This window comes from Atractosteus spatula, assembly GCF_055471065.1.
Source record: "Atractosteus spatula isolate fAtrSpa1 chromosome 10 unlocalized genomic scaffold, fAtrSpa1.hap1 SUPER_10_unloc_10, whole genome shotgun sequence".
Taxonomy (NCBI): domain Eukaryota; kingdom Metazoa; phylum Chordata; class Actinopteri; order Semionotiformes; family Lepisosteidae; genus Atractosteus; species Atractosteus spatula.
The window spans coordinates 405171-414574 of NW_028296613.1; the positions used below are offsets into that span (position 1 = coordinate 405171).

Consider the following 9404-nt stretch of genomic DNA (forward strand, 5'->3'; position numbering starts at 1 on the left):
GTTTCATTTTCAAGTCGCCTCCTTTACACGCAATTGCAGCCCCGACACTGAGAGAAAGCATGAGAAATGGCTTCAATTTCAATGTGAATCGCAGTACAGGCTCGATGGCTTCACATCTTCCATCGATCACATACAATTGCAGTAAAGCGCTTTAAATATGACTCTGAAGTACTGGGAAAGATGATTATTTTGAGCGTGCCTCCCAGGGTCTGCTACGAGGCTGAAGTTGGCTTCTTATTCGCCAGCTTCTTATTCGCGTTTTTCGTTCCACCTTAAATGCTGCTGCTGTGATGTTATGTCGCCTTTCGCCTGTAGATGGCTCTCTTCGATCAGTACTAATACGGCTGGAATACTGTAGACATCCTCAGTGAAAGGAAATATCAAAATAAATAGCGACTGTCCAAATCATATTTTTGTATGCAATATATTTCAGAAAATCGCAAACCAATTTTGAAAACTCACCATAACACGGACTTACACTGGGAAAAGGTGATTGTACTTTCTGCTTATTGCTACGGCCTTCCCCCCCAATTATGAAAATGTCTCACAGTTCTGACACCGACGTGTGAAAGACAATGTAACAGACTATCAAAATCCTGAAGTACAAAAAATGTTAATGCACCAGTTTTTTTAAATATGACCCTCTGATCTTGGCATGTCAGAATACATTGGGAAAAAGTATGGCACGAATTGCACGAATTGCAATGGCACACATTGTTGAGATTATCACTGACCTTGCCGATATTTGCAGGGGATACGAATATTTTGTACATGTTGAACTACAACACGTAAAAATTGAGCTCCTTTGTCAATATCACCGGGAATGTCCAATAATGACGAACATCAGTAGCTCCAAGGAAACTTAGACTCGCACATGGAGTTTTATCTTTGAATGGAGGGTGGGAGAATTCATTTATACTCTCGTTGCTCATTAGCTAAATTATTTTAAAAATATGACACAGATTTGTTCGAGAAACTTGTAATCGCCTTAAAGAGAGTCTTCTTGAAGATGTGCACCAGCTAGCTCTCCACTGTCAATTGACAGGACTTTAGAAGAAACTGTTCTCATACAACCAACATACAAATTACACATCTTAAGTCACATGAAGAGAAATCCTTGTACTAAATAACATAAAACTGTCGCTGCAAATTATCACCAAGCTGTTTTATGTGTCTGACCACCTCTTTCCTACTTTGCAGAGAGCACAATTCTTTCTGTTTCTTCATCGCTATTTTACTGTCTCTTTCCCCCACGTGGAGATGGATCCACAGCAGAAACTTTTGGTCCGTTCCTGTTACTCTGTCCGATTGAAAGAGCTGTATTAAAGGCACTCCCATCTCTGCAGGAAAGTTATTGCTGCTCTCAACACAATATACTGCAGCCAAATGTGATAGCGATACTGTCACTGCCTGTGGGCCACGTGTTCCTGTTGTCAGCCTATTATGTCATGTCCATCCACACCCAGAAACATTACTGCTGTAGCACAAGAGTTATATAGGCGCAGTCAATAGAGCATGAATCTCTTAATCTCAGAACTGTGGGTTCAGCCCCCACATTGGGTCCCTCTGTGTCAATTTGATCCCCCCAATCCTCCTAGCAGGACCTGATGGCGTAACAGTGATACCCAGTGCCTTATATGACCTTTACGTAATTCAGCTTTCTTTCCACTTGATTCAAATTTTGATCTGAAATCATCGGCCAAACAAGAGTTTGTCTAAATCGAGGGAGATCTGCTCACAAGCAAGTATTAAACACTTCAGCATTTACTGTTCGAATACCACATTTTGTCAAAACACTGCCGCTTCTTTAGCTAATAAGTAATGGTTTTTGAGCACGCATTGTATTGTTAATGCTTATATTAAAAAAGCATAAATTCACATAATGGAATTTGGACTGAACAAAGTAGTCCAGCCCCTTTACAACATTACATACCCACTGATTAAAGCTTAAAACTACAGCAGCAGGAGTAACAAAAATGGCAACAACATGTTTGGAGTTCGGCATTTCATTTATTCTGCGGAAACATCGTATCGGAATGAACTGCCCGAGATAAAAGAGTAATTGCGGCTTCAGATCGTTTTTACAGAGCATTGCGTTGTTCTGTTCATGCTGACTACACGCTTTAAATTTGTCGTTTACTGCAAGTGTTGGTTTTTCTGAAATTCCTCGCATTTGAGCCAGCACTAAAATATTTCATTCCCGTCGCTGAATACATCGTGGAAACGGTATTTGCAACGGAATGCTGTCACACATGAAACCTTTTTGTTATTCGGTTCTGAAGTTTGAAAATGAAAATAAAACGGGGATCACTTCATAGACTTGAAAGAAGTCCAAGCAGCATAAAAACCCGCGAATTCTCACAAAGGCTGCACCTTTCTTCTGCTGCTTTTATAAATCAGCCTTAAACATTTGAATGCATACCTTACTGCTGCTAATCACATTCACGTGTTTACGAAGCTTTTTTCTGTCCGTTATGTTTTTTCTAAGTAGTTTCTCCGTTTTCCTCGTACTGTGATTGTCAGCGAGCACAACAAGACTGAAACAGTGTAAAGGCAGGTAAAAAAGACAGGGTAAAACGCCTGACTGTCGGGAGTGGGATTTGAACCCGTGCCTCTATTTGGAGAGCGAAACACAAAGCTTAAAAGACACGAATCTCTGAATTTGGTGTTTTAAACCGCTCGACTATCCTGAAGAAATGGGTGGTGATGATTGCACCAGTTGCATCCGATTTTCCGTAACTTTAGGACGATTGATACGACTGGACGAACACAATCTGTGGCGTTTAGCATGACATGGAAAACGGTACCGGAGCATTCGGGTCCGGACTACCAGACTCAGAAACAGTTTTTACCCCCGCACTATCAAACTATTAAACTCCCAGCCTCTCTCACTCTCACCTATGATCTGAACCTCACAGTGCCTTCTTTCTTACCAAAAACCCAAACACACATTGAAAATCTACCTCTACCATACATGTCAAAAGCTCACTCCCCATAATTTCTATCCCTTTATTTCATTCTTTTGATGCATGTTTTTGCACATAACCTGTTACCTTTTTGTTGTTTTGCACACTGCCTGTTGTTGTTTTTTGCACATCGGCTGTTGTCTCTGTCTTTCTTTTGTAATACAATTGTATTGTTGTTGTGTTGTTGTGTTTTTTTCTTTGTACTACTTATGTCCGAGAGCTAGCTAAATAGCATTTCGTTATACCATATACCTGTGTATAAGTATAATGACAATAAACTTGAACTTGACATAGTCTTGCAGGCAGTATATACGCATGCTGACGCAGCTACCCACCTGAACTATTATTTTATCGTTTACTCGTTTAAAAAAACACGGTCTTCTCGTTCCTAAGTCAGATTTTTAGTGCTTTCGAACGTTACTTCCAACCTGGACTGACAGCTCACCCGATCTGTTTGTGATCAGACCATGGAGTGGGGGGCTGTACCAAGCGCACGTTCCTTCCCAATGCTGAGGTGATCATTCGGAAGATGGGTGTGAAGAGAAACAAGCTTTGTCGACTAAAAAACAAGGCAGGATATGCAAGAATACTAATCACTGGCGACAGTTACGTTCTCTTACTATTGAGACTCCTACATTGCAAGTTTTTTGAAGACTTTGAAACTAAAGGAAAGCTGTATGTATCGTGTGTGCCGCAACTAAGAGTATACGGCACTCTGCACAGTGTACGAAGTAAATTATTTTCGCAGTAATTAATTTATTATATTTACTATATTTATTATACACGTGTAAATTAATTACTGCGACACGATACATACAGTAAAAAGCCTCAGGCACTGTGTTAGATGTGTTTTCGACGTTATATATGCGTTTATTCATGTCGTCGATTTTACGGTTGCAATTCGACGTTGATTATACGTCGAGGCGACGTATATATACGTATAGCCGTATTTTCGCCGTAAATATACGTATATTCGACGAATCAATGCCCACAGCTTGGCATACAAGGGTTTTGCTGAGGGGGTCTTGCCACCTGCCCGAAAAAAAACAGTAAAATGTTTGAGTGCCTATAGAGTTTCTATTTTTATTTTCTTGAGAAAAGTTGATACCATTTCCTGGACACCCCGTCCCCCATCAGTGCGCGGTGCCCGGGGAAAAATCTGTAGGGGGGCGTCTGAAATTCTGAGGGGGGGTGATATTTCGGTTGAAACGGAGCTGTACGGTGCAGCTACCCAAATGAAATCTCGTAGCTATGCCATTGGTTAGTGCTTCATGATAGAAGATAACGACTAGCAATCTGGTATTTGCGATGAAGTTCAGTTTCACATTTTTCGTCACTCTCACGGTTTGTATTGCCTGGAGCGAAAAGTACCATAAGCGTTCATTTTTGCAGCTACATGGACGTTCTGAATCGTTAAGAAAAAAATGTTGTAAAACCAACAGAAAGCACAGACTGCTATAACTAGTCCTAGTTATATAACGATTTTAAGTATAATGATAAACTACTGCAAGGAATCGGTCCACATGAGCAAACAGGATCGTAATGTTGACACACTAACGACACTGATATGTGCCGTTCCTGGACGGATAGCCCTCCTGCCCATCAAACAGACTGAGTGACTGTTCGTGTCATTTAGTGTTGTCTGACCATTGACAAAGTACAACTATTTTTTTAGGACGCAAATTAAGTTAGGTAAATCTTTTTGCCCAAAACTGAAGGGGCGACATTCCTCCCTCCCCCCGTGATGCCAGGCCTGTACCCATCCTATTCCATAATGTCATTATATATAATACCATACAACAGTGACCGATCCTTACTAACTGCATGCGTTAAAATTGCACATCAGCTCATAGCAGGGGGCACATAGCCGCGATGTATTATCAATGTTAAATTTCAACCATAATATCGACAACATTAATAAACGCATACGTTGAGAAAATATCGAACCCAGCATATTTTCCGGTTATATACCACAATGCATTGCTAATATTCGTTGGTCACCATTTTGGACACGTTTTTCAAACGTAGAAGTATATCCGCAAATATCTCAGCAATCCTCTTTTGATGAGTAAGTATGAACAATAATAATAGTATCTGAATACATACAGATCTTTCTTAATATTATTTTGATTAAAATAGTACGTGAATAAGCAAAAAATGGCACATAAAAATAGTGTGAATGGGGAAGATGACACAAAATCGTTTTGCCGTTTCTCTATTCTTATTCTATGTTGTACTTTCAAACTTTGGGTACTCTTTAATTAGGACAGACTTTATTGCTCAACTGCTATGATGCAAGCCAAATTTTATACATTTATTTCAGCTTTGAGCTTAGTAAACCGTTCATTTTTTAGATTATACTAAAGAAGATATTAATCATCATTTATTTGGGAAGTAATATTATATAATTTTCTCCTAGCTGCGGTGCTGAAGTCCCACCCTACATCGACAGAAAAAGAAATAAAGGAGCACGCAATGTGTTACTTGAAAAATGCATATGCAAGGCAGGGGGCCAGGAGATCTGGACACTGAAAATAATAGGTTTTTGGTTCTAACTGTTAGGACAATTAGACAGGGTTTGCAAATACATTGCAAATATTTGTAATATTTGCATTGCATTGTAATATTTTTTTTCTTGGAAATATAGAAGTTGTACATTTTAAAATGTATATTTGAATCAAAATGTGGTTTTGAGTTAGTGTGTTAATGTAATTAGTTTGTGTTTGTCATTACTATACTGTATATTGCCATGTTACCAGAATTTGTAGCTGAAGTTTAAGACTAGTTGTGTTTTTTATGATTATTGCCCATATGTTGATTGTTGATTGATTGTATACAATGTATAATTTGAAATACATATGTTTCAGGTGTGAATGTGTATTTTCAGAATACATTTCTAAACCTAATCATTGGCTTGGTTTACTAGTTTCTACACCTATAAAACCTATCTTTGATGTATAATAGACCTCTACCTATATACGTATAATAGACCTCTAATGTTATCCGTATAATAGACCTCTTACCATATACGTATAATAGACGTCTAAAGTTATCCGTATAATAGACCTCTAACCATATACGTATAATAGACGTCTAAAGTTATCCGTATAATAGACCTCTAACCATATACGTATAATAGTCCTCTAAAGTTATCCGGAACTCCAACCATATATGTATAATAGTCCTCTAAATTTATCCGTATAATAGAACTCCAACCATTTATGTATAATGAACGTCTAAACATAGACGTATAATTGACGTATAACTTTAGACGTATATTAGAATTTCATTCTAGACGAATTGCAGACCACATTTAGACGTCTAAGGTATGCGTTTAATAGACGTATATTATACGTCTTTTGCCCACTGGGAAGGTTGTGTAGGACCGCACACACTACGATGTCAGTGTTGAATAGCGTGGTTTAAAAGCTTTTTCACTAACCAGTAAGGAGTAGAAACCTAAAGTCTTCTGATCCGTAATCAGACACGTTATCCATTGTGCCATTGGCGTTTGTATTGCATTCCCATCCAGCACCACATTGAGTTCAGAGCCGCTACTATTCATGTGTTTTGTACATGTGTCTAGTTACTACGTCTTTCATTATGTCTGGTTTAAAATAATGTATCTTTAAAACAGACAAAGGGTTTATGAGTCTCCCTGAAATTCACACACGAAGAATAAAAGATATCGCGATGAAAGAGAATACAAAAATGCCGGCGATAGAAAACGGAGCGTCTTAAGTGCGCGCTATCACTGAACTAAGCTCCCGATCGGTAAGTTTGTCGGCGGGTTTTTAATTGTGTTAGGAAGCGCAAACAGTCAACAGTGTACATTTTAAAGGTCTAAGCAAAACAATCAGACTTGAGGATTATTCAGAACAGGAGCCTCTACTTCTTTGTATACTGAGCTTTCGGGTGAACATCAAAGTGAAAGAGAAATTCGCAATTTTCCCTTTTTGATTAAGGAACAAGAAAACACCATCCTTTGAATTGGATTCAAACCAGGGACATAAGAAATACTCGCTGCTTTTTCAACAATCTTAAGAGCTAGCAACTGAGCTATCGAGAGGTCAGAAAATAAACGTTTTGTCACACGCGTTGCCCAATGTAGTGTAGTGTTCCTCTTTATTTAAATCCCAGTTCGACATCAAAATACCCACTCCCATAGTCTCGTTTAGTAGAAGAAATGGACCAGGCTTCTACTCTATAAACGTCCAGAGTTCTTATAAAACATTTAAAGGGATATCAGTGCTGGCGGAAATTGACTCTTTTTCTAGTGGGATCAGGATCACATAAAACCTTTCGTTTGGATTGAGAAGAGGATCATGTTGACACTCAAAACATACTAACCTTTGCTTCTTTCGAGGACGAATGGATTATTGAGCTGCGAACATCAGTTCAAATCAAATCTCTCCAACTGCAGTTGCTTCTTTGAGAGTTTCTTCAAATCTTTCAACTGAACGTCAATATCGAGGGATATTGATGGTAATATCATACGGATTTTGGTTTTCTTTTGATCGAAAATTGTATTAAAATACAAGCCTCTTTCACATTTGTATAATACTTTCCGTTGCATCCTCAGATAAAAATTCTAAATACCACAAAGTTACAATATATGGAATAGCATTTATTTTAAAATGTATTTTAAAATTTGCATTTATTTAGAGCTATATTTAGAGCTTAGTAAAGATAACATTGCTAATATTGATGGAGTAGAAATGTAAGATGAATTGATAGCTTTTTCTGAGCTAAAAAAGTCCTACAACGCCTCCTGTAACAGGTAAGGACTCATAGCAAGACAGTACTATTGCATTGCGCATTTTGCAGATACGACCAGTTTCTGCTTCTGGTGAGTGCATTTTTTCCAAACTGAAATTAACAAGAACATTTTCAAGATGCGCCATGTCCCTAAATCGTTCATCAGGACTACTATTAATGTCAGGTGAAAGCAGTACAAAGCATAAATTTAACTTATTAAGAGACTATATCTGTCAGCTACTGCTGTAAGCCATATTCAGCCAACGCTAGAAATATTACTACTCTACTACAGTAGATAAAGATAGCAAGTCCAACTTAGAAACGGATCACAAGTCGAAGACATAAACCGACGAGGGTGGGATTTGAACCCACGCGTGCAGAGCACAATGGATTAGCAGTCCATCGCCTTAACCACTCGGCCACCTCGTCTCGCATGCCACTTCCCCTTGGGCATGATTTTGCTCGGCGACCAGGCTCAGCGCACATCGACCTCAGATGTCTCAGAGCGGTGTGTCCAAGCGGCTGTATAAGAATAGGTAATAGGTTTATTCCATGCTGAAAAAAAGAAGAAAGAGAACACAATGTTTCGGCCGTGGAGTCTTCTTCATGTGTGAGAGAGACAGGACAGTAGGCAAAGGTAAAGTAGCGGGAGAACAAAGGTTTGAGGGTGGGTACCCACCTGTATAAGAATAGTGTTCTGCCGGTGCTGTGGTAAAGCTGGTTAAAACACCTGTTTCATAAAGAGGAGATCCTGGATCCGAATGCCAGCGGTACCTTTTTTCCTGTCTTGTTTTACAGAACATGTAATTTGGGACACTCAAAGAGGTCTTGATTTGGTTTTATGCGTTTATTAATTTCCTTTGCAGAACAACTTGTTTTTTTTAAATCATATAGCTTGCGAAAGATGAAATGCAAGCAAATTTTTTTGTTCACCAAAAGTATGTACAAGTATGTTGATTGTTGATTGATTGTATACAATGTATAATTTGAAATACATATTTTTCAGGTGTGAATGTGTATTTTCAGAATAAATTTCTAAACCAAATCATTGGGTTGATTTACTAGTTTCTACACCTGTAAAACCTATCTTTGATGTATAATAGACCTCTAAAGTTATCCGTATAATAGACCTCTAAAGTTATCCGGAACTCCTACCATATATGTATAATTGTCTTCTAAATTTATCCGTATAATAGAACTCTAACCATTTACGTATAATGAACATCTAATCATAGACGTATAATTGACGTATAACAATAGACGTATATTAGAATTTCATTCTAGACGAATTGCGGACCACATTTAGACGTTTAAGGTATGCGTTTAATAGACGTATATTATACGTCTTTTGCCCACTGGGTACAACGAAAAAAACACAACAACAATACAATTGTATAACAAAAGAAAGACAGAGACAACAGCCGATGTGCAAAAAACAACAATAGGCAGTGTGCAAAATAACAAAAAGGTAACAGGTTATGTGCAAAAACATGCATCAAAAGAATGAAATAAAGGGATAGAAATGATGGGGAGTGAGCTTTTGACATGTATGGTAGAGGCAGATTTTCAATGTGTGTTTGGGTTTTTGGTAAGAAAGAAGGCACTGTGAGGTTCAGATCATAGGTGAGAGGTGAGGAGAGAGTGAGAGAGGCTGGGAGTTCAATAGTTTGATAGTGCGGG

General features: G+C 38.4%; 1 non-coding gene across 1 annotated transcript; it reads right to left on the bottom strand.

Moving 5' to 3' along the window:
* Nucleotides 1–8071: 8071 nt before the first annotated feature.
* Nucleotides 8072–8153, bottom strand: trnas-gcu (transfer RNA serine (anticodon GCU)). Its single transcript has one exon. It is a non-coding gene; the product is annotated as a tRNA-Ser (tRNA).
* Between the last annotated feature and the right edge of the window lie 1251 nt (nucleotides 8154–9404).